This window comes from Saccopteryx bilineata, chromosome 4 (assembly GCF_036850765.1).
Source record: "Saccopteryx bilineata isolate mSacBil1 chromosome 4, mSacBil1_pri_phased_curated, whole genome shotgun sequence".
In the NCBI taxonomy this organism is placed as follows: domain Eukaryota; kingdom Metazoa; phylum Chordata; class Mammalia; order Chiroptera; family Emballonuridae; genus Saccopteryx; species Saccopteryx bilineata.
The window spans coordinates 36,222,757-36,242,153 of NC_089493.1; the positions used below are offsets into that span (position 1 = coordinate 36,222,757).

General features: G+C 46.5%; 1 protein-coding gene across 3 annotated transcripts in view; it reads right to left on the reverse strand.

Annotated features, from left to right (window-relative positions):
• Positions 1–19,397, reverse strand: part of PLEKHG3 (pleckstrin homology and RhoGEF domain containing G3) — a 79,828-nt gene that overhangs the window by 32,243 nt on the left and 28,188 nt on the right. The window contains exon 1 of one of the 3 annotated variants that reach the window (XM_066273142.1): positions 15,987–16,270. The exons of 1 other annotated variant lie outside the window; for it this stretch is intronic. The gene's annotated coding sequence lies outside the window, so the exon portion shown is untranslated. Of the gene's footprint in view, positions 1–14,916; positions 15,093–15,986; positions 16,271–19,397 lie in introns of those variants that run through there. One more of the 3 variants, XM_066273145.1, reaches the window with a different exon arrangement.

Consider the following 19,397-nt stretch of genomic DNA (forward strand, 5'->3'; position numbering starts at 1 on the left):
GAAAAGAAAAGAAAGGTGCCATCTCGCAGGCCCTCATGGGAATGCCCTTCGGCACTTTTCCCTGTTGCTAGTAACACCTTGCTCAAAACAAATTCCTACAATACAGAGCAACCTCAGAAAGAAGGCAAAATGGAGTCACCCAGGAATCCAAAACTCACCCGTATACGTCTCCAACAAACCACTTAAGTGACCACATAAGATAACCCAGGACAAAGGTCAGCCATCATGGTCCCTTTTTTGTCCCCCTAGTTGAGATGCATGAAGGCTTCCGGTCTCCCTGGGAGCGGGCTGTGATGTGGAGGTAGCCAGGGCTTACCTGTACCCTGACTGATCGGAGACCAGTTCAATAAAGGGCATTCCTTAAAGAAAGAAAGAAGATGACCGGGAACAAGCACAAGGCTGTTTCTCCACCTGTACGCTCCCACAGTGGGGACACTACTCTGGCGGTGGCTCAGAGAGGGCAGGCACCCTGTTTTCTGTGAGTGTCCTGTTTGGCAGCTGTGGAAACACATGCCAGGAGAAGGCTGAATGAAGCACACAGGATGAATGGTATTTTCCAAGCGCTCGTGATGATGAGAGTAAAAGACATCCCCAGTGGAAGCCCAGAAACAGGTTTGGGAATGAGATCCAACCTGTTCGTTTCTCGTCTGCTGTCTGAAAGCCGCAGAATCGGGGCTGAGATGACTTCCTGTCTGAAATAGGACTACTGACACTCATATTTATTGGCAGGATACAACACACGCCAGGTGCTGAGGACACAGCAATGACTGAGACAAATCCTTGCTATCATGGAGCTGACACTCCAGTTGGGAAGAAGGCCACAAAAAGTAGACAAGTAGCTCAGAGTGTGACTGGGGTTGGGGGCTTTGTTAGGTAGGGAGGTCTGGGAAGGCTCTGAGGTGACTCTTCAGCAGAGAGAGAGGAGACCTGTATGATGGAAGCAGCAGACATGGGAAGCTCTAGGGAAAGAGCTTTTCAACCGTCTCCTCCCTACGCACCCCCCACCCCCGCCACCCGCCTGCACACCGGATACACCCTAGACCTCATCGCCACCAATAAGGGCAGGTTCCCATCCAAAATATCTTGCTTTTAAGCATCCTACTCTTTGCAACCACTGAAGAGCTCAGTATCAAAAAATTACAATCCACACTGAAAAAATAAAACACAAGGGAGTCCTAAGATGGAACAAATTGGTACTCCAAGAGCTAGAAATAAAAGAAAAATCTAAAAACATGTTTTAAGTATTAAGTGAAAATAAAATATACAACATTAAAATCTAAAACCCAATTGATCGATTAAACAGAAAATTAAAGATAGCTAAAAAGAAAATTAGTGAAATGGGAAAAAACAGAGGAGGAAATCATCCAGAGACAGAACATACTGAGAGACATAGAGGTTCACAGAATTCCATAAAAAGAGAAAGGAAAGAATGGGGAAGAGGAAATTTTCAAAGACAGAATGCATATGAATTTTCCAGAACTGAAGACAGGTTCATCTTCAGATTGAAGGCACACCCAAATTAAATTTTAAAAAAGGTCACATTTAGTCACATGCATTGTATAAATGCAGAACACTAAAGACAAATATATATATATTAAAGGATTATAAGGAAAAACATGAACAATTATATGCCAATGAATTAGATAACTTAGATGAAATAGATAAATTCCTAGAATGACACAAACTAATGACTGACTAAAGAAGAAATGGAAAATCTGAAGAGACTTGTTAACATAAGGAAACTGAATTAATAATTTTAAAACTTCCGCCCTAGCCGGTTGGCTCAGCGGTAGAGCGTCCGCCTGGCGTGCGGGGGACCCGGGTTCGGTTCCCGGCCAGGGCACAAAAAAAAAAAAACAAACAAAAAAAAAACTTCCAGTAAAAAAAAGCTCATGACTAGATGGGTTCACTAGTGAATTCTACCACATATTTAAAGATAAATTAATACCAATTCTTCAGAAATTCTTCCCAATAGAAGAGTAAAGAACACTTCACTTCTCATTTCTATGAGACCATATTACCCTGATATCAACACCATACAAGACAACACAAGAAAAAAAAGCTACAGTCCAATATTCTTTATAAATATAGCTGTGAAAACCCTCAACAAAATATTTACAAAGAGCCTGACCAGGCAGTGGCATAATGGATGGAGCGTCGGACTGGGATGCAGAAGACCGAGGTTCGAGACCCCGAGGTCACCAGCTTGAGCGTGGGCTCATCTGGTTTGAGCAAAGCTCACCAGCTTGGACCCAAGGTCGCTGGCTCGAGCAAGGGGTTACTCGGTCTGCTGAAGGCCCGTTGGTCAAGGCACATATGAGAAAGCAATCAATAAACAACTAAGGTGTCGCAACAAAAAACTAATAATTGATGCTTCTCATCTTTCTCCGTTCTGAAAATCAATTAATATAATTCTAGATTATTATTAAAGTGCAGCCCTGACTGGGTAGCTCAGCTGGCTAGAGCGTTATCCTGATACACCTGCAGGTTGGACCACCGCTCAAGGCACATACAGGAGCAACCAATGAACGCCTAAATAAATGGAACAACAAATCAGTGTTTCTCTCTCTCTCTGTCTCTCCCCTTTCTCTCTAAAACCGATAAAAAATTAAAAATAATTAATAAAGTACAAACCACCTGATCATTTCACTAGACCAAGAAAAAACATTTGACAAAACCTAGCACCCTTCCGTGATAAAAACACCACACAAACTAGGAATAGAAAGGAACATCCCCACCCTTATAAAGAGTATCCATCTATGAAAGCCCACAGGTGGTTTTATATAACAGAAAAAGCAGAATGCTCTTGCCTTAAGATTAGAAACAAAATAAGGATGTCCCTTCATGACACTTCTGCTTTACATTGTACTGGAGTTCTAGCCAGGGCAATTAGGCAGAAAAAAGACATTCAGAATGAAAAAGAAAAAGTAAAATTATCTTTCTTCATAGATGACATGATCGTATATATATAGAAAATCCTACGGTATCCACTGCAAGCTATTAGAACTCACAGCAAGATGGCACGAGACAATGCAAAAAAAAAACAAAAAACAGGTCTATTTCTATGCACTACCAGTGACCAATCCAAAAATAAAAGAAATAAAACAGTCCCATTTATAATAGCAAAACATAAAATACTTCAGAATATATTTAACAGAAGAAGCACAAGACGTACTAGAAACCACAAAACACTGTTAAAAGAAATTAAAAACATAACCTGACCTGACCTGTGGTGGTGCAGTGGATAGAGCTTTGACCTGGGATGCTAAGGTCCCAGGTTAAAAATCCTGAAGTCGCTGGCTTGAGTGCAGGGTCATCAGCATGATCCCATGGTCCCTGGCTTGAGCCCAAACAAAGGACACTGGCTTGGCTTAAGCACGCTCCGCACCCTGCCTCCTCCCACCTAAAGTGATGCAACTGCCTGACCTGTGGTGGCACAGTGGATAAAGCATTGACCTGGAACGCTGAGGTTCCTGATTCAAGCCCCTCCACCACTTGCCTGGTCAAGGCACATGCAAGAAGCAACTTCTGCTTCTCTCCACTGTCTTTTTTCTTTCTCTCTAAAAATCAGTAAAATCTCTAAAGTGACACAACTAAAGTTGATGCTTCTTATCTCTCTCCCTGTCTCTCTCTCTCTCAAAAAAGAAAAAAAAAAGAATTAAAGACTTGAATAAATGGAAGGACATTCCATCTTCATACATCAGGACACTCAACAGTCTTAAGTTTGGCAATACTTGCCAAACTGACCTACAGACTCAATCAAATTCCAGGTGGCATTTTTATAGAAATTGAGAGGCTAATCCTAAAATCTATATGGAAAAGCAAGAAACTGAGAATAGGCAAAACGATCTAGGAAAAAGAACAGAGTTGGAAGACTCACAACTCCCAATTTCAAAACGGACTGCAAAGCTATAGTTATCAAGACTATGTTGTACTGGCATAAAAATAGACATAGATTAATGGAATAGAATTGAGAGCACAGAAGTAAAAATCTCACTTTTTTAAATATTTTATTTATTGATTTTTAGAGAGAGGGGGGAGAGAGAGAGAGAGAGAGAGAGAGAGAGAGAGAGAGAAGGGGAGGAGCAGGAAGCATCAACTACCATATGTGCCTTGACCAGGCAAGCGCAAGGTTTCAAACTGGCAACCTCAGTGTTCCAGGTCGATGCTTTATCCCACTGCGCCACCACAGGTCAGGCCGTAAAATCTCACTTTTAAAAGGGTTTTTTTTTTATTCATTTTTTAAAGAGAGAGAAGAGAGGAGGAGCAGGAAGCATCAATTCCCATATGTGCCTTGATCAGGCAAGCCCAGGGTTTCTAACTGGTGACCTCAGTGTTCCAGGTAGATGCTTTATCCACTCCGCCACCACGGGTCAGGCAAAATCTCACATTGATAGTCTACTGATTTTCATCAAGAGTAGCAAGACAATTCAACAGGAAAAGAATAGTCTTTCCTACAAATGGTGCTAAAACAACTGGATGTTTACATGCAAAAGAAAGAATGTGGATATTTAGTTCATACCATATAGAAAAGTTAAGTCAAAATGAGTCATAGAATACTGGCCATTAGTTCAGCTGGTTAGAGCATCGTTCCACATCAAGGCTGCAGATTAGATCCCCAGTCTAATCTGGGGCACATACAGGAAGCAGCCAATGAGTGCTCAACTAAGTAGAACAACAAATGATTGCTTCTCTCTCTCTCTCTCCCCCACTTCCTCTCTGTCTCTCTGAAATCATCAAGCAATAAATAAAAAATATTAAAACGAATTTTAAAAAATTTTAATGTGCAAAAAAGAAAGAATCATAGATCTAAACATAAAGCTAAAACTATAAAACTCTTAGAAGAAAACACAGGAGTAAATCTTTGTAAATTTGGGTGAGAAATGGTTTCTTGGCCACAATACCAAAAACACAAGCAACAACTATATATATATATATATATATATATACACACACACACACACACACACACACACACACAATAAATAAGACCATCAAAATTTAAAACTTGTTTCAAAGAGCATTCTCAAGAAAATGAAGATATTAGACTTATTGTGATCATTTTGCAGTGTATACAAATATTGAATCATCTTGTTGTATACCTAAAATTAATATATAGTATAGACCCCCCTTATCCAAGGGGGATATAGTCCAAGACCCCTTATGGATGCCTGAAACCATGGATAGCACTGAACCCTATATATGCTATGCTTTTTCCTATACTTATATAGTTACGATAATGTTTATAAATTAGGGAAAGTACGAGATTAACAAGTAAAAATAGATTAAAACAATATACTGCGCCTGACCTGTGGTGGCGCAGTGGATAAAGCGTCGACCTGGAAATGCTGAGGTCACCGGTTTGAAACCCTGGGCTTGCCTGGTCAAGGCACATATGGGAGTTGATGCTTCTAGCTCCTCCCCACCTTCTCTCTCTGTCTCTCTCTCCTCTCTCTCTCCCTCTCTGTCTCCCTTTCTCTCTCCTCTCTAAAATGAATAAATAAAATTAAAAAAAAGAAAAAAAAAAGAAAAAAAATATTTAAAAAAAAAAAAACAATATACTGCATGCAATACAAAGTTATGTGAATGTAGTCTTTCTCAAAATATCTTTTTGTACTGTACTCACCTTTTTGCTTAAAAGAAGCACATTATGGCTTCTCTTTGGCGGTTCCTCAAAAAGTTAAACATAGTAACAAGTCAGCGAGAAAAGTACAGATTATTCAATAACTAGTACTGGAAAAATTGGCCATTCCTCTGGAAAAAACATAAAATCAGTTCCATCTTGCAAGGCTGAATAGTGCTCACCCTTGGCTGAACATAAAATCACCTGGGACGTTGCACAACCATGCCTGGATCCCACCCCGAGATATTTTTATTTTATTGGTCTGACCTGAGGTGAGACTCAGACATCAGCACTTTTTTTTAAAAGCTCTTCATGAGGTTTAATGTGTAGCCAGGGTTGAGAACCAGTGTCATATAAAAATATACATTCCAGGTGATTTAAAATGTAAGTATGGGAAACAAAACTTAAATTTAAATGTTTAAACAAAACATATTAAAATATATTTATAAAATTGGACTAGGAAAGGATTTCTTGAACAAGACACAGAAAATACAAACAAAAGATTAGTAAATCTGACATTAAAATTCAAATGTCCTTATGAAAAATGACATTAATAGAGTCAAGATGATCCAGAGCTTTATATTTTTTTAACTCCTAAAAATCAACAATAAAGACAATGGCAATTAAAACCGAAAAAGTACACAAGAACCTCTAACATGGTGCAGAGTGGGGAGAAAGTGAGCTAGGGAACAGGGAACTACACTGGATTCCCTCTTGGGGTTTGAATCATGTGACTATATTATCACCCAGTCTAAAATTTTTTTTTAATTTGAAGGGCAAAGATTCACAGAATAAGAAACATGATTGGTCAATAAATATGAAAAGAGCCCATCAATTCCTGTAATCAAAGTGCTCATTTTAAGAACCAGTTTTTATTAAAAAAAAATTTTTTTTTTAATTCAGTGAGAGGAGAGGAGGATAGAGACTCCTGTATGTGCCCTGAACAGGATCCACCCGGCATGCCCACTAGGGGGCGATGCTCTGCCCATCTAGGGTGTTGCTCCATTGCTCAGCACTCCAGCACTTAGCACCTGAGGTGGAGGCCATGGAGCCATCCTCAGTGTCTGGGCCAACTCGATCCAATTAAGCCATGGCTGCCAGAGGAGAAAAGAAAGAGAGAGAAAGAGAAGTGAGAGAGGGAGGGGTGGAGAAGCAGATGGGTGCTTCTCCTGTGTGCCCTGGCCGAGAATCGAACCTGGGACACCCACACCCCGTGCCAGTGCTCCACCACTGAGCAAAACAGCCAGGGCTAACATAATTTTTAAATACCATTTTATATCTACTAGATTAAAAGACACAACCCAAACGTTAGTGAAATAGGAGCTCCCATATTTCTGGTAAGAATATAAATTGGTTACAAATCATTTAGGGGCATTATTTGGTCAGCAGTATCTGAAAAAGCACAACCTGTAACCCAGGAATCCCACTGCTGACATACACAGCAGAGGAGATTGGCAAGTGGATGTTCAAATATAGTGTTATTTATAGTGGTATAAAAATGGAAACAACCTAACTATCCATTTATAAGGGAGCTGTGATGTAATTATACAGCACACACCAATAGTTAAATAAGTAACCGTGATTTAAATATATCAACATAGGTAAATCCAGACAATATTGTTGGATAGAAAAGGCAAGTTCAAGAAGAACGCATTCAACATAAGATATGTGGAAATTAAAACATGGTATGTCAGATCCTGTCATCAGCATTGCAGAGGAGAGGCAGCCAAGATGGCGGAATGCTGAAGAAGCCAGTTTGTGCAGAGTTTGTGCAGAGAGAAGGAGATGGGGAACAGAAGTGAAGAAGGCTGGTGAGCTAGAAACCTTTGATTCCAGGAATACTTGGATGAGTCAGTGGCTTTGGGAGCCCTGAATGAAAAGGGAAGTGTTTTCCCACTGTGTGTATTTCTTGCCTGCCTGGTGCAGGATTAAAGGTAACGGCCCATCAGTTCTTGGCTCTGTTGTTTCACTACCATCTGTCTGAATCAAATGCGAACCTGCATGGGCCAGGCAGCTGTGATGGTGGCTGTGGCTACTAGCTTTACACTTGGTCATAGTGATGAACTCACATGCAATATTATCACAACAAAAACATTTTAACTGAATTTTCTCCTGTCTTCCTATGTTGAAAGTGGACTTGAAGTGTATGGGTAAAATAAGCTATTTGGGAATATAGCACACTCGTCTTGTTTGTGGTAGAAAGCAGTTTCCTTTCATAGCATGTAGTTGTGTTCACATGGCTAAACTCCACCTTGTGTCTGTCTGGGTGGCAGCGTTGTGTTCCAACCTCCTGGGAGGAGCTCCTGGCCAAGGGTAGGACCCAGGGCTGCACTGAATCAGATGAGGTGCTTCTTAGAGGGGCTGAGCCAGGAACCCAGAGGGAGAGGGTATAAAGGCTTGACCTGGGAGGCGGAGCTGAGTTTGTTATTGGATCCAAGAGTTGGCAGCAGTGGCAGAAATGAGAGATGGAGACACCGTTAAGAGTTGAAAACAATATCAAAATAAAGCAAGAGTCAAGGAACATGGTGGGAGCTCCTGTGATGAATATTTGGGGGAAAAAACCAAACACAAAAATTTTTCTGCTCACAAAAATTAGGGGTATTTTATCGCTTCATATTCATTTTGAAATATCCCCTAAATTTTGTGAGCAATATATATACATTACAGAATACAGTAAAAAGTATAAAAACACGCATGGGAATGATATACACCATATTCAAAAGAATGTTCTTCTAGAGAGGGAAGAAAGAGAACAGGATTCAGGAGAAAAAAAAGGAAACTTCAAATGTATGCGACATTCATCTGTATAATAAATGAGAGTACATATGACAAAATGACCATTTGCCAGACCTGCATGGTGGGAAGAAGGGGGTAGGGGCTCCCACGCAGGGGCGGGCTGCCGCCCTGGAGACTGAGCAGCCAGCCCCGAGACTGCCCCAAACAGCGTCTCTCAGCAGCATCCAGAACCAGAACAAAGGAACAAAGCTCCTGATGGAAACAGGCCTGAGATTTTTGAAACTGCAGCTCCTCCTTGTCATTTCCTGGCCTCAAACAGTGCTGTGTGGCACCCAGGCAGGTGCTTAAAATGTAAATGTATTGAAAGCACCCTTGTTTCCATGAGCATTTGCCCTTTAGCATAACTGGCAGTCTACCAGGGTGGAGCCCAATGAGGTGGACCCACCCTGGTCCTCCGGTTAACACAGTAAGACCTTGAGTCGCCACAGAGAGGGCTGTCCAAAAAGGCACACTTTCAAGAGAGTGAGGAGTTTCAAAACAGTCTGAGCTAAGAGCACGCCCTCCAGAGTCACTCAGAAGTCCAACCTCTTCCCCAAGTCTTAGCTGGATGATTCTGGACAGGTGACCAACCTTACCTGTGGTTGGGGGTAACACCGATTTTGCTGCATTGAGAGGATTCGTGATTTTATTACCTAAGTAACATTTTTTAAAACTTTAGTCAAACTGATTGAAAACCTTTTTTGTTTGTTTGTTTGTTGTTGTTGTTGTTTTTACAGAGACAGAGAGAGAGGGATAGACAGACAGGAACGGAGAGATGAGAAGCATCAATCATTAGTTTTTCTTGTGACACCTTAGTTGTTCATTGATTGCTTTCTCATATGTGCCTTGACCGCGGGCCTTCAGCAGACCGAGTAACCGCTTGCTCGAGCCAGCGACCTTGGGCTCAAGCCAGTGAACTTTTGCTCCAACCAGATGAGCCTGTGCTCAAGTTGGAGACCTCAGGGTCTCGAACCTGGGCCTTCCGCATCCCAGTCCATCCCAGTCCGACACTCTATCCACTGCGCCACCACCTGGTCAGGCTGAAAACCTTTTAAAACTAAGCTATCCACTTCCTAAACAGTGTCAAAGGAACATAATTTAACCTATTCTTGATGACTCGAGGTCACAATTACCAGCAAAAAGCATCAATTATCTTTCTCTTAATTAAATGTATTGGTGTGACACTGGTCAATAAGATTATATAGCAAGTGTACATTTCTATGATACATGATCTGTGTATTGCATTGTGTGCCCTCCACCCAAAGTCAAATCATCTTCCATCAGTCACCGTATATCTGGCCCCCTTGACCTTCCCTCTGGTAACCACCACACTGTTGTTTGTCTCTATGAGTTTCAGTTCTGTATCCCACATGTGAGTGAAATCATATGGTTCTTAGCTTTTTCTGACTGACTTATTTCACATAGCATAATATTCTCAAGGTCCATCCATGTTGTCACATCAATTATCAAAATGACAACTCCCTACCACAGCTGAGGTATGCTGAGCCATTCCCCTAAATAAATGGCTTTTCATAGCCTTTTGTTCTCTGTCCACTCTTACTCTCAACTCTCAGCTGCCCTGTGGTCATTTTTCCTCTCAATGCCAGTCCTGTTACACTCTTCTTTGCTGTTTTCTTTCCATTGTGGGCTTGGAAAGAAAATGACGGCTTATATATGAGTTACACGGTGTCTGAGGGGGCTGTGTGGAAAAAATGTAGGAACTTGAGTCCCAGCTGATCTGAGACCTTTTTGGCTGTATGCTGATAAATATGGCTGCTGGGCGACCCAAGTCCTAAAGAGGATAGGAGAGATCTTATACGATTTGTTAGACATATTTCGGAATGAACTATATTCAAGACTATAAGCACACCCTACAGTCTGCTTGGGGGCAAAATGCAGCAAGCCTGGGGAGACTGGTCAGTGGCCCCAGGCATCCTGTCAGGTTTCCAAGGCTGGGGGAATCAGGTTGGCCTGCGCTTCTGCCAGAGCAGCTGACCACAGGTTACCCTCTTAGAATCTTAGATCCTAGCCTCTTTCAGACAGGAATAGGTCATTTGCAAAGAGCATGAAAATTTCTTTAATTTCTAAGGTTTCATCACACAAGTAGGGTTTTACTTATTCAACAAATATTTATTGGAATCCAGCAAGCACAGGGGATGTAGCAATGTGCAGGATAGAGAAAGGCTCTTTGAATACCGGTTCCCTTTTCCTTTCAACAAACACTTGTCATCATCTATTGCTCAAGAAGCTCTGGTTTACACACACACAGTCTCACAGCCTGAGTAGTAAAGGATATGAGTTTTTAAGAGCTTCTAGCATCTGTAGAACCCATCTCTCCTCTTGGTATCCTCTTACCACTGTAAAACTGACCTCCCTCATCTTGCATCCTCCCTTTCTCAACCAGACTCCAGCAACACTCAGAACAACTTTCTAGGGCCCTAACTGGTGTTTCCCAAAGGCTCCGTGCACAGCCACCATTGACTGCATCTACTGAAGCACTGTCCGGGTCCTGTGTTCAGCCTCAGAGTCAGCTCAACACCAAACTGAGTTTGAGTCCTTAAAAATCCATTCCTTGAGCTTAAACCAAGGCTCCCTCACCAGAAGCCTGCAAGGCCTACAAAAAGCCCCTCTCTCCCTTAGCTTGCATTCTCAGATGGCAACAGCCCACAGGAGCTGGGCTTGATCCCCACCACTGCCTTCCTCCCTCTAACTTCATGGAACAAAAGCTGAACTAGTTGAGATCACCAAGCCCGACATTCCTCTGAGGACGGGACCCCAACACAAGCTCAGCACACCCTGACTGCACTTGCTACTGTTCTGGATGCTTTGTGGGAATGAAGATGAGTCAAGTAGAGTTTCTGCCCTCGGAGAGTGTCTAACAGAGATACGGAGAACACAGCAGAGGCCCAGCTGAGAAGGCCAGGCTTTCTCCCAGAGAGGCTGACAGCATCTCTAGACACACCTCCTTACAATCATAGGTTAAATGACCCTGCCCAATTTTCTCTGGCCTGTGACAAAAATGCCTGGGGCTGTTCAGGGCCCCCTCTGCAACTTCCTCTGAGGCCAGATTATATCTAGCTTTCACTGGTCTCCAGGCACCAACTGGCAGGCCCAGAAAGTTCCCTCACTACAGGGCTTGCCTGGCTGGCCACGTGTGAAGCAGGGCCCTCCAGAGGAGTGGTCTGGTTGATGACCACTTCCCTGGGCCCCACCCTTCACCAACTTCCGGAGCCCGGGTTGGGCCCCCAGGAAACCGCTCACCGCAGCTTTTGACATCAGCCTGTTAGATGGGCCCCTCCCCCTTTGAGGTCCGTGGTTCCAGCTGAGAGGCAGAGACTCAGGCTGACTGGTGGCAGGACTGGACGCAGTCCTTTTCCCCTCCACCCCGGTCCACACAGAGCTGAGTAGTCGGAGTCCAGCTAGACCCTGAGACCTCATGCTGTCTTTCCATTCCATTACTCTCAATTCTGGTCCAGGTAGACCTTTCTTTAAACTTTTTCCACGCTGCATCTGAGCCTCCATCAGAATCCTCTAGCCACCTCCACAGGCTCCCTAGAACAGCTCTGCAGGTCATCTGACCAGCTCTCCCCTGCCCCTCCCCCCACCACCTCCCCAGCAAACCTATCTAAAGGACGTTGGGGGAGGGGTGGATAGCCTTCCCACCTCCCAGTGTGAGGCAGACTCGAGACGCCAGAGACTCAGGTGTGATTCATCACAGCTGGTTGAAAACAGGGACTACCAGAGCAAGCAAGGGTCAGGGCCGCCCCCAGCTGAGCCAGTCACCAGGGGAAGCAGCACACATCTGCGAGTCCCACATTTTCAGCAATCAGGAACCTGTGATCGTGCAGAAAATCCTCACTAAATAGAAAATGTGCACTAACTCGAATTTCTTTTTCTTTTTTTCCTTCTTTTTTCTTTTTTCAAGAGACAGAAGAAAAGGGGGAGAGAGAGAGACAGAAACATCTATCCAGTCCTGTATGTGCCTGACCAGGAACTGAACCTGCAACCTTTCCGTAGTGGGCCTACACTAACCAACTCAGCTATCTGGCCAGAGCATAACTAGGATTTTACTATATTTCCCATTCCTGCCTAATAAATGAAATTAGCTTTTAATCTATAGTGCCTAGCATTAAATATTTTAGGCAACCCCTGCAGAATTTGGTTGGAAAAATAGCAAGACTCTCATTTATCAAACACCTGTTAAGGGCGTTGCTAAGCACTTAACATACATCATCTCATTGTTCATTCTCACAATCCCATATGGGTAAGTATGAGTAAACCCATTTTACATGTGAGAAACACAGGCACAACAGTTTGTGCACCTCAGGGCTACTAGGTTGTCAAGCTGGAATCTGAACCCAGGCGCATCCAATTCTGCAGCGTGGTGCTTGAACAGGGTTTCAAGAAAAAGAAATCAGAAATGAAGGGAACTTAAGCATTCTCTCAAACATCCCTTTCTCTGGCCACTTCCCGGACCACAGCACCTAAAACATCACCTCACCTTTCCCATCGCTTACATCCACCTTCTCTATGGCATTTTTCTGCCTATCACTGAAATACTTTCTATTTCAGTTATTTATCTTGCTCATTGTCAGCTTCCCCCACTAGAAGTCAATTCCATAGGTCAATTATTAATGTATATTTTTGTTCACTGCCATGTCCCTGCGTCTAGCATTCATTTATAGTAGGTGCCAAATAAGTAACTCCTGAATGAATGAATGAATGAATGAATGGATGCTTTAGATGAGAAATAAGAAGCCTAAGTATAGAAAGAAAAAGAGAATGATCCATCTATTCAGGAGAAGAAGGGGGATGAGAAAAGATAGAGAATCTGGCCGGGGCAAGTTGGGGGCCCCAAGAGGAGCAGCTAGAGAGGAAATGCGGCCTGCCAGGTCCTCTGCAGCTCCAACAGAACCCTCCTGCTGTCAGAGTGATTGCCAGCTTTCAGGTCCCCAGCCTGAGGGCTTCTGCTGGGGAGGGCCGGCCTGGAACAAAGGCCTATGGACCTGCAGCTGGCTAGAGAGGCGGGACAGAGCAGCCTGGGCCAGAGGGGCAGCCTGGGATGGGGGAGGGGCAAATGAGCTGAAAACAGCCCTCAGTGCAGCTGCAAAAGCAACACACTCCCAAAGCCCAGCATCCCCCTCAACCCCCAACACAACAGAAAATAGCTAGATGGCTCCACAATGAACCCTCCTAGGTCAGCTCCAGTCTGGGCTTCTAGCAACTAACTACCCAGGCATGGAGCCAGAGCCTTCACAAAGTTCTAAGGGGGGTGGAGGTAAAGGGGCAAGCTATATACTGGAATGCAGTCCTTTCCCCTCCAACCCTGGTCATCCCCCAGGCCATGGCCTTTGGCCTCCCCCAGTGTAAACACAGTGACCCTGGGATTTGGTTAGGCAAATGTTTACTCTGGAGCTGAGATACTACAGGCCAGGGGTGCAAACTTTCACCATCGGCTCCTGGTATCTATCCTTCCTTGTGGCACACGTGGGACAAACCCAGGAAATTATAAAGCTCTAGAGGGCCCCTTCTAGCTACAGCCGAGCCCTTTATTTTGTATAGGAGTTTATAGAGCACTTTCCACATGTGACTTCATCAGATCCTCACTCCAGCCTCTATAAGGAAAAGTAGGCAAGTACCCTGCTTTACTCATGTGGAAACTGAGTCAGAAAAGACATGTGACTTTCCCAGTCAAGTGGGCAAAAGCATTAAATTAGACAGAGTGAGGAAATCTGAGTGCTGGTCCCTATTCGGCCAACAGCGATCAGGCTCAAATCACCTCACATCTCTGGGCTCTGCTGCCTCCATGGAAACGGAATAGGCTCATCTGAAGTGCCTTCTAACCCAAGCGACTCTACCAATTTTTGATGCCATGCACTCGAGCCAGGACTAAAACTCGGGCAAAATCCTGTGCTGGACTCCCAAACTAATGCTCTTTCCACTCTCCTGCTATACCACTTCAAATAGAAGGCAGTAGAAGCCTGGCCTGTGGTGGCTCAGTGGATAAAGCCTTGACTTGGAACACTGAGGCCGCCAGTTCAAAATCCTAGGCTTGCCTGATCAAGGCACATATAGGAGTTGAAGCTTCCTGCTCCTCCCCCCTTCTCTCTCACTCACTCTCTCTCCTCCTTCTGTAAAATATGAATAAAGTTTTAAAAAAATAAATAAAGGCAGTAGAAACTGCCCCCCAGTTCTTACAAAAAAACCCCACCCTCTGCTTCTAGGGCTTCGTTTGCCCCCTCTCCAGAACAAGATACCCAGGGAGCCAACGGTGTCCAACCATCCCCTAAAGGAGTGGGGCAGCAGAGGCAGAAGTAGTATAAAAGCAAGTGTAGAATAGAAGAAGCAGATGCAGTGTCCTGGACCAAGGGGCGGGCTGAATCACAGAGAGCAGGGGTACGCCTTCCTTTGGTTCTTACTCCTTAGGTTTTCTGCTGGGGATGGTGGAGGTGAGACCAGCCAGCTCACTCAGGATTCCACTCCCAGGCCAGCAGGGGAGGGGCTGGAAAGGCACTTACCGGAAGGGAGGCAGGTGATTTGCTCAGCAGAGAGCCCTCTGGGGGCTGTCACTACTCTCCTTGCTTATTATTTCTTGAGCAAGGTCGGTGTGATTACGGAACATGCTGAGGCAGGGCTGGAGACACGCTGGGAACCCCTAGTCCAAGGCTCCCTGCAGGGTGCTGCAGCCTGGGTCGCCTCCTGGGGGCCCCAGAGCAGGGGACAGGTCCCTTCATCTGCCAACAGTTCAGCAAGTGACCTCAGAGATGAAACTCTAACATCAGCCACTGACACCCCCCCCCAAGCCACACCTCTCCAGCCTCCCACCATTACATTTCCCACTCTGTTCTTCCTTTTGTTTTCAAAAACAGCTCCAAAGAGTAAAAGTAGCTACCTAAAAACGTTTTTAAATTTTCAAGTCTGAACGCCTCATCCTAGCTTTCCGAACCAAAGGGCTGAGAATATGGAGCAAGTGAACCAAACTGATTTCAGGAGGGGCGAGGACAAAGCAGACGGTGGCAGGCACTGTTCTCTGTGATTTCCGCTCCCGTGCACCCCACTCGCGGCACCTACTCTACTCTGTCCAGGACGTGAGCTGAGGTTCGCAAGGGCCAGCACCGTGTGGCACAATCCGGAACAGGCTGCTGGAGCCTGTCGGAAACCCAGCGCCAGAGGCTCCGGTCCTTCCCAGGAGAGCACGCCCCGCCGGGCCCGCAGTCCAGGGCAAGGACCAGACCCCCGGCGACCGAGCATGCAGGGGAGCGGGTGGGCACACTCTCGCGGGCCTCCCGGGTTCCAAGCTGAGCCGCTCGGAGCCACCCAGCACGTTCCCTACTTCGGTTTCCGGGGTGGGGGCTGAAGCACAGAAAATGTCTCCTCGCACGAGCCCGCCGCGCTCCAACCCTAGGCCGGGAGGGTCGCCCTGGGAGGAGCCCCGCAGCCCCGGGCCTGCCTCCGCAGCCCGGAGTCCTCCACCCACCAGCAGCTGGGCGGGGGTCCCGGGAGGGTGGGGACGCCGGAGTGATCCTGGGCACCGCCACGCCGCCGGCGGCACGGGCAGAGGGACAAGGGGAAGCCGAGGGTCACTCACCGAGCGGTGGCCGCCCGCCGGCTCCGGGTCCGGGTCCGGTTCCGAGTCCGGCACGCACAGCGCGCGAGACTGCCCGGGTGCCGCGACGCCGCGGGCGCGAGTTTGAAAGTCGCTCTCCGCAGGGGCTGAGGCTGCCGGTCGCTCCCGCCCACTGCCAGCCCCTGGGCGGCCCCGGACGGACGCGGCCCACTGCGAGCGCGGCCCCCGCGGCCCCCAGCCCGCGCCGCTTCCCAGCGCCCGGCAGGAAGTCGGGGCGAGCCCGGGTGGCGGCGGGAGGGAGGAGAGAGCGAGGGACGGACCAGGAATTTTTCCAGTGGGTGGAGACTCGCGCCGCTGCTGGAATCCAGCAACTGGCGGCTCCCCGGGGGCCCGGGAAAGTTCGCGGAGCTGCGAGCTGAAGCCGGGGTCAAGGCTGCGCGGGCGGGAGGGGGGCGGGCAGGGCTGATGGTTAGCGTCCGCCAGGTGGGGGGTGGGGGAGCCCCGAGCCCCATAGTGTCTGTCCCGCCGCCCCCGGGCAGCCTCGATGCGCCAAGATACAAAGACGCACATGGTGGGGGTCAGTTACGCTGGTGTCACAGACCTGATATCAACGCCTCCCGAGAGGGCCTCGGACACAGACGTTCCCTACTGTCCAGACAGGAAAGGGGGCTTACACCTGAGTTACTGGTTGAGACCACACTGAGGGGTCCTGAACCCACCAAAACAGGGTATCTCGGCTCTCTGAGTCAGAAAGGCACATCTTGAATTCCTCACCGAAACTCTGTTCCCGTGACTCTTTACAGATGTAAATCCAAGGCTGTGAGATGCTGACAAGCGATGGAGCTGATTACTTGGAGAGAGTCCACGAAGGGGGGGGGGGGCAAAACCTATAATACAGGACCCCGTTTTGTAAAACGAAGACGGAGAATCTGCCTTTGTATCTGTGTGATCACACGGGCATGGAAAGATACGCACCTGAAAGTGGGCCAGGGGACAGCGGCAGGCTGGATTTTAAGCAAGAGCATATATTTAAAAACCGCAAATAGATCAGCAATAAATGTCCTGGAAAAAAGACGCTGCCCCGGCAAAGGCAAGAGGAGAGAAGCCTAGGGTGGGACCCCGGAATTAGTCCCACTGGTTAAACGTTATCACCAGTTCCTACGGAGAAGGAAAGGGACACTGATACCAGAACCACTGGGTTAAAAAATAAATAAAAAGAACCACTGGGTATGTAGAATCGTCTACCTGAAACCTGTATGATTTTGTTAACCAGTGTCAGTTCAATAAGTCAATATTAAAAATTAATGCAAAAAAAAGAAAAAACCAATGGGTATATTTGATATTTGGATGTAGACGAGAGTGTACAGTAAACGGCGCCTATTGAATTCTCGTTAAAAACAACAAGCCCCACCCCCAAAAAAAACCTGCTCCAGGCAAAAGCAAGCTCCAGGTGATATACTGGGAGGGTAGAGGAGGGGAAGGACAGACGCGGAAGGAAATGGCTTTCAGGTGACTTTGAAACAGGATCCTGGCAGAGGGTGGAGTGAAGACAGCGGGGCTCCAGGCTTGGACTGCGGGGGAGGAGGTACGCGCTGGGTCTGACCCGCCCGGGACGCGGGACCCACATTCCTCAGGGAGGGAGGGTCTGCTCCATCCTTGCAGAGCCCTGGGGCAACCTACTGGGAAGGTGAAAGTCGAGATTGAGGAAGAGGGGTAGGAGGTAAACAGCCGCTAGGGCTCTACCAGATATAGCTGGCCAGGCCCCGGAATGGAGGAAAAATTGAGAAGGCCCGGTCTTTTCCTGCCTTTCAGACGACAGCCTATCCTCGGGCTTCCGTCTTTCTTTCATCTGCTTTCTTCTCTGCTCACCTGAATCCTGTCAATACCTTCCCTCCTGCCCGCCTCAAGGTCTTCCAGAGAAGACTCCTGATTCAACTAAGCCATAAGCGCACCCCTAACTCCTTTGCCAGGGCAGGTAATCGTGTTTAATGACAGTAACAATAACTCATTTAGCAAATGCTTACCATTTGTGGGAGCTATGTGACTTACTTACATTGTTGCCCGTCATCCTCAGCCACCTAGTGAGCAAATAACTATCCTTATCCCCATTTTACAGTTAGGATAACTGATGGGTGGGATCTAACAACTTAGCCAAGATTGCATAATTAGCAAAAGGAGTGCCTGACAAAATCCCAGATAGGTCCAACATTGAGTGCTTGCAAGCCACTACTCTGAGCCCTTTAAATGAACAGTTGCAATGACAAGAAACTGAGGAGCCAAGGTCACACCCTAGTGTGTGGCAGGCTTGGGGTTCTTAATGGGAACACTGTTCTTCACCACCATCTATTCTTCCTTTTTAACACTTGTTATATTCAAGTCAGCCTTTGATTATAATGTCTTGCATTGTTTCTAATTGTTTTAATGTATAAGCTTATTCCAAGAAAAGATTGTCATCTTTCCTTATGGCAAAAGTCATACAGGAAACACTAAGTAAAGCAATACTGAATTCAGATGAAACAACCCAAACCATGGGGGTGAATCACACAATCTCACCTCTAAGAACAGAAACCTGTGTCTGGGCCCGGGAGCTCTAGGCTGCAGCCCCTCCACAACTCACAGCCTCTCTTTCCTGCCCTTACCCATTCTTGCTTTAGTAGCCCCTCCCTCCCTGCTGTTAAGTCATTTATTATTATAATAATACCCTGTGCCTCAGTAATGCCTTTAATCCAAGATGTCAAAGTGTTCTAACAAATACAGACTAATTCACCTTCACAGTACCCCCACTGAGATGGGGAGATGGAGGTATTCCCCCCACACACACACACTTTATGGGTGAGAAAACCAAGACAACACAGAGCTGAAGTGACTCACTGTGGAAATCAATGGCTGGGTGTCTCCTCCTGGCCCTTCCACTCCTCCTTCCCAACTCTCGGGTGCCAACATTTGCATCAAAATTTCAAATCCCAGAGACAAAGACCATTGAGTTTTCACAATAAAGCACACTTCCAAACTGTCATTTCAGCTGCTCTATTGCGGTAGATCTCAGGAGTGGGAGGGGATGTAAACAGCGTGAAGGCGCCCCAGGGCTTGGTCCGTCCTGCCCTGGGAAGGAGCCGGGCTGGCTGGGACGCGGGAATGAAATTCCAGACTTTATGATTGCCTGTCGCCTGACCAGGCAGTGGCGCAGTGGATAGAGCGTCAGACTGGGATGCAGAGGACCCAGGTTTGAAACCCTGAGGTCGCCAGCTTGAGCGCAGGCTCATCTGGTTTGAGCAAAAAGCTCACCAGCTTGGACCCAAGGTCGCTGGCTCAAGCAAGGGGTTAGTCGGTCTGCTGAAGGCCCGTGGTCATGGCACATATGAGAAAGCAATCAATGAACAACTAAGGTGTTGCAACGAAAAACTGATGATTGATGCTTCTCATCTCTCTCTG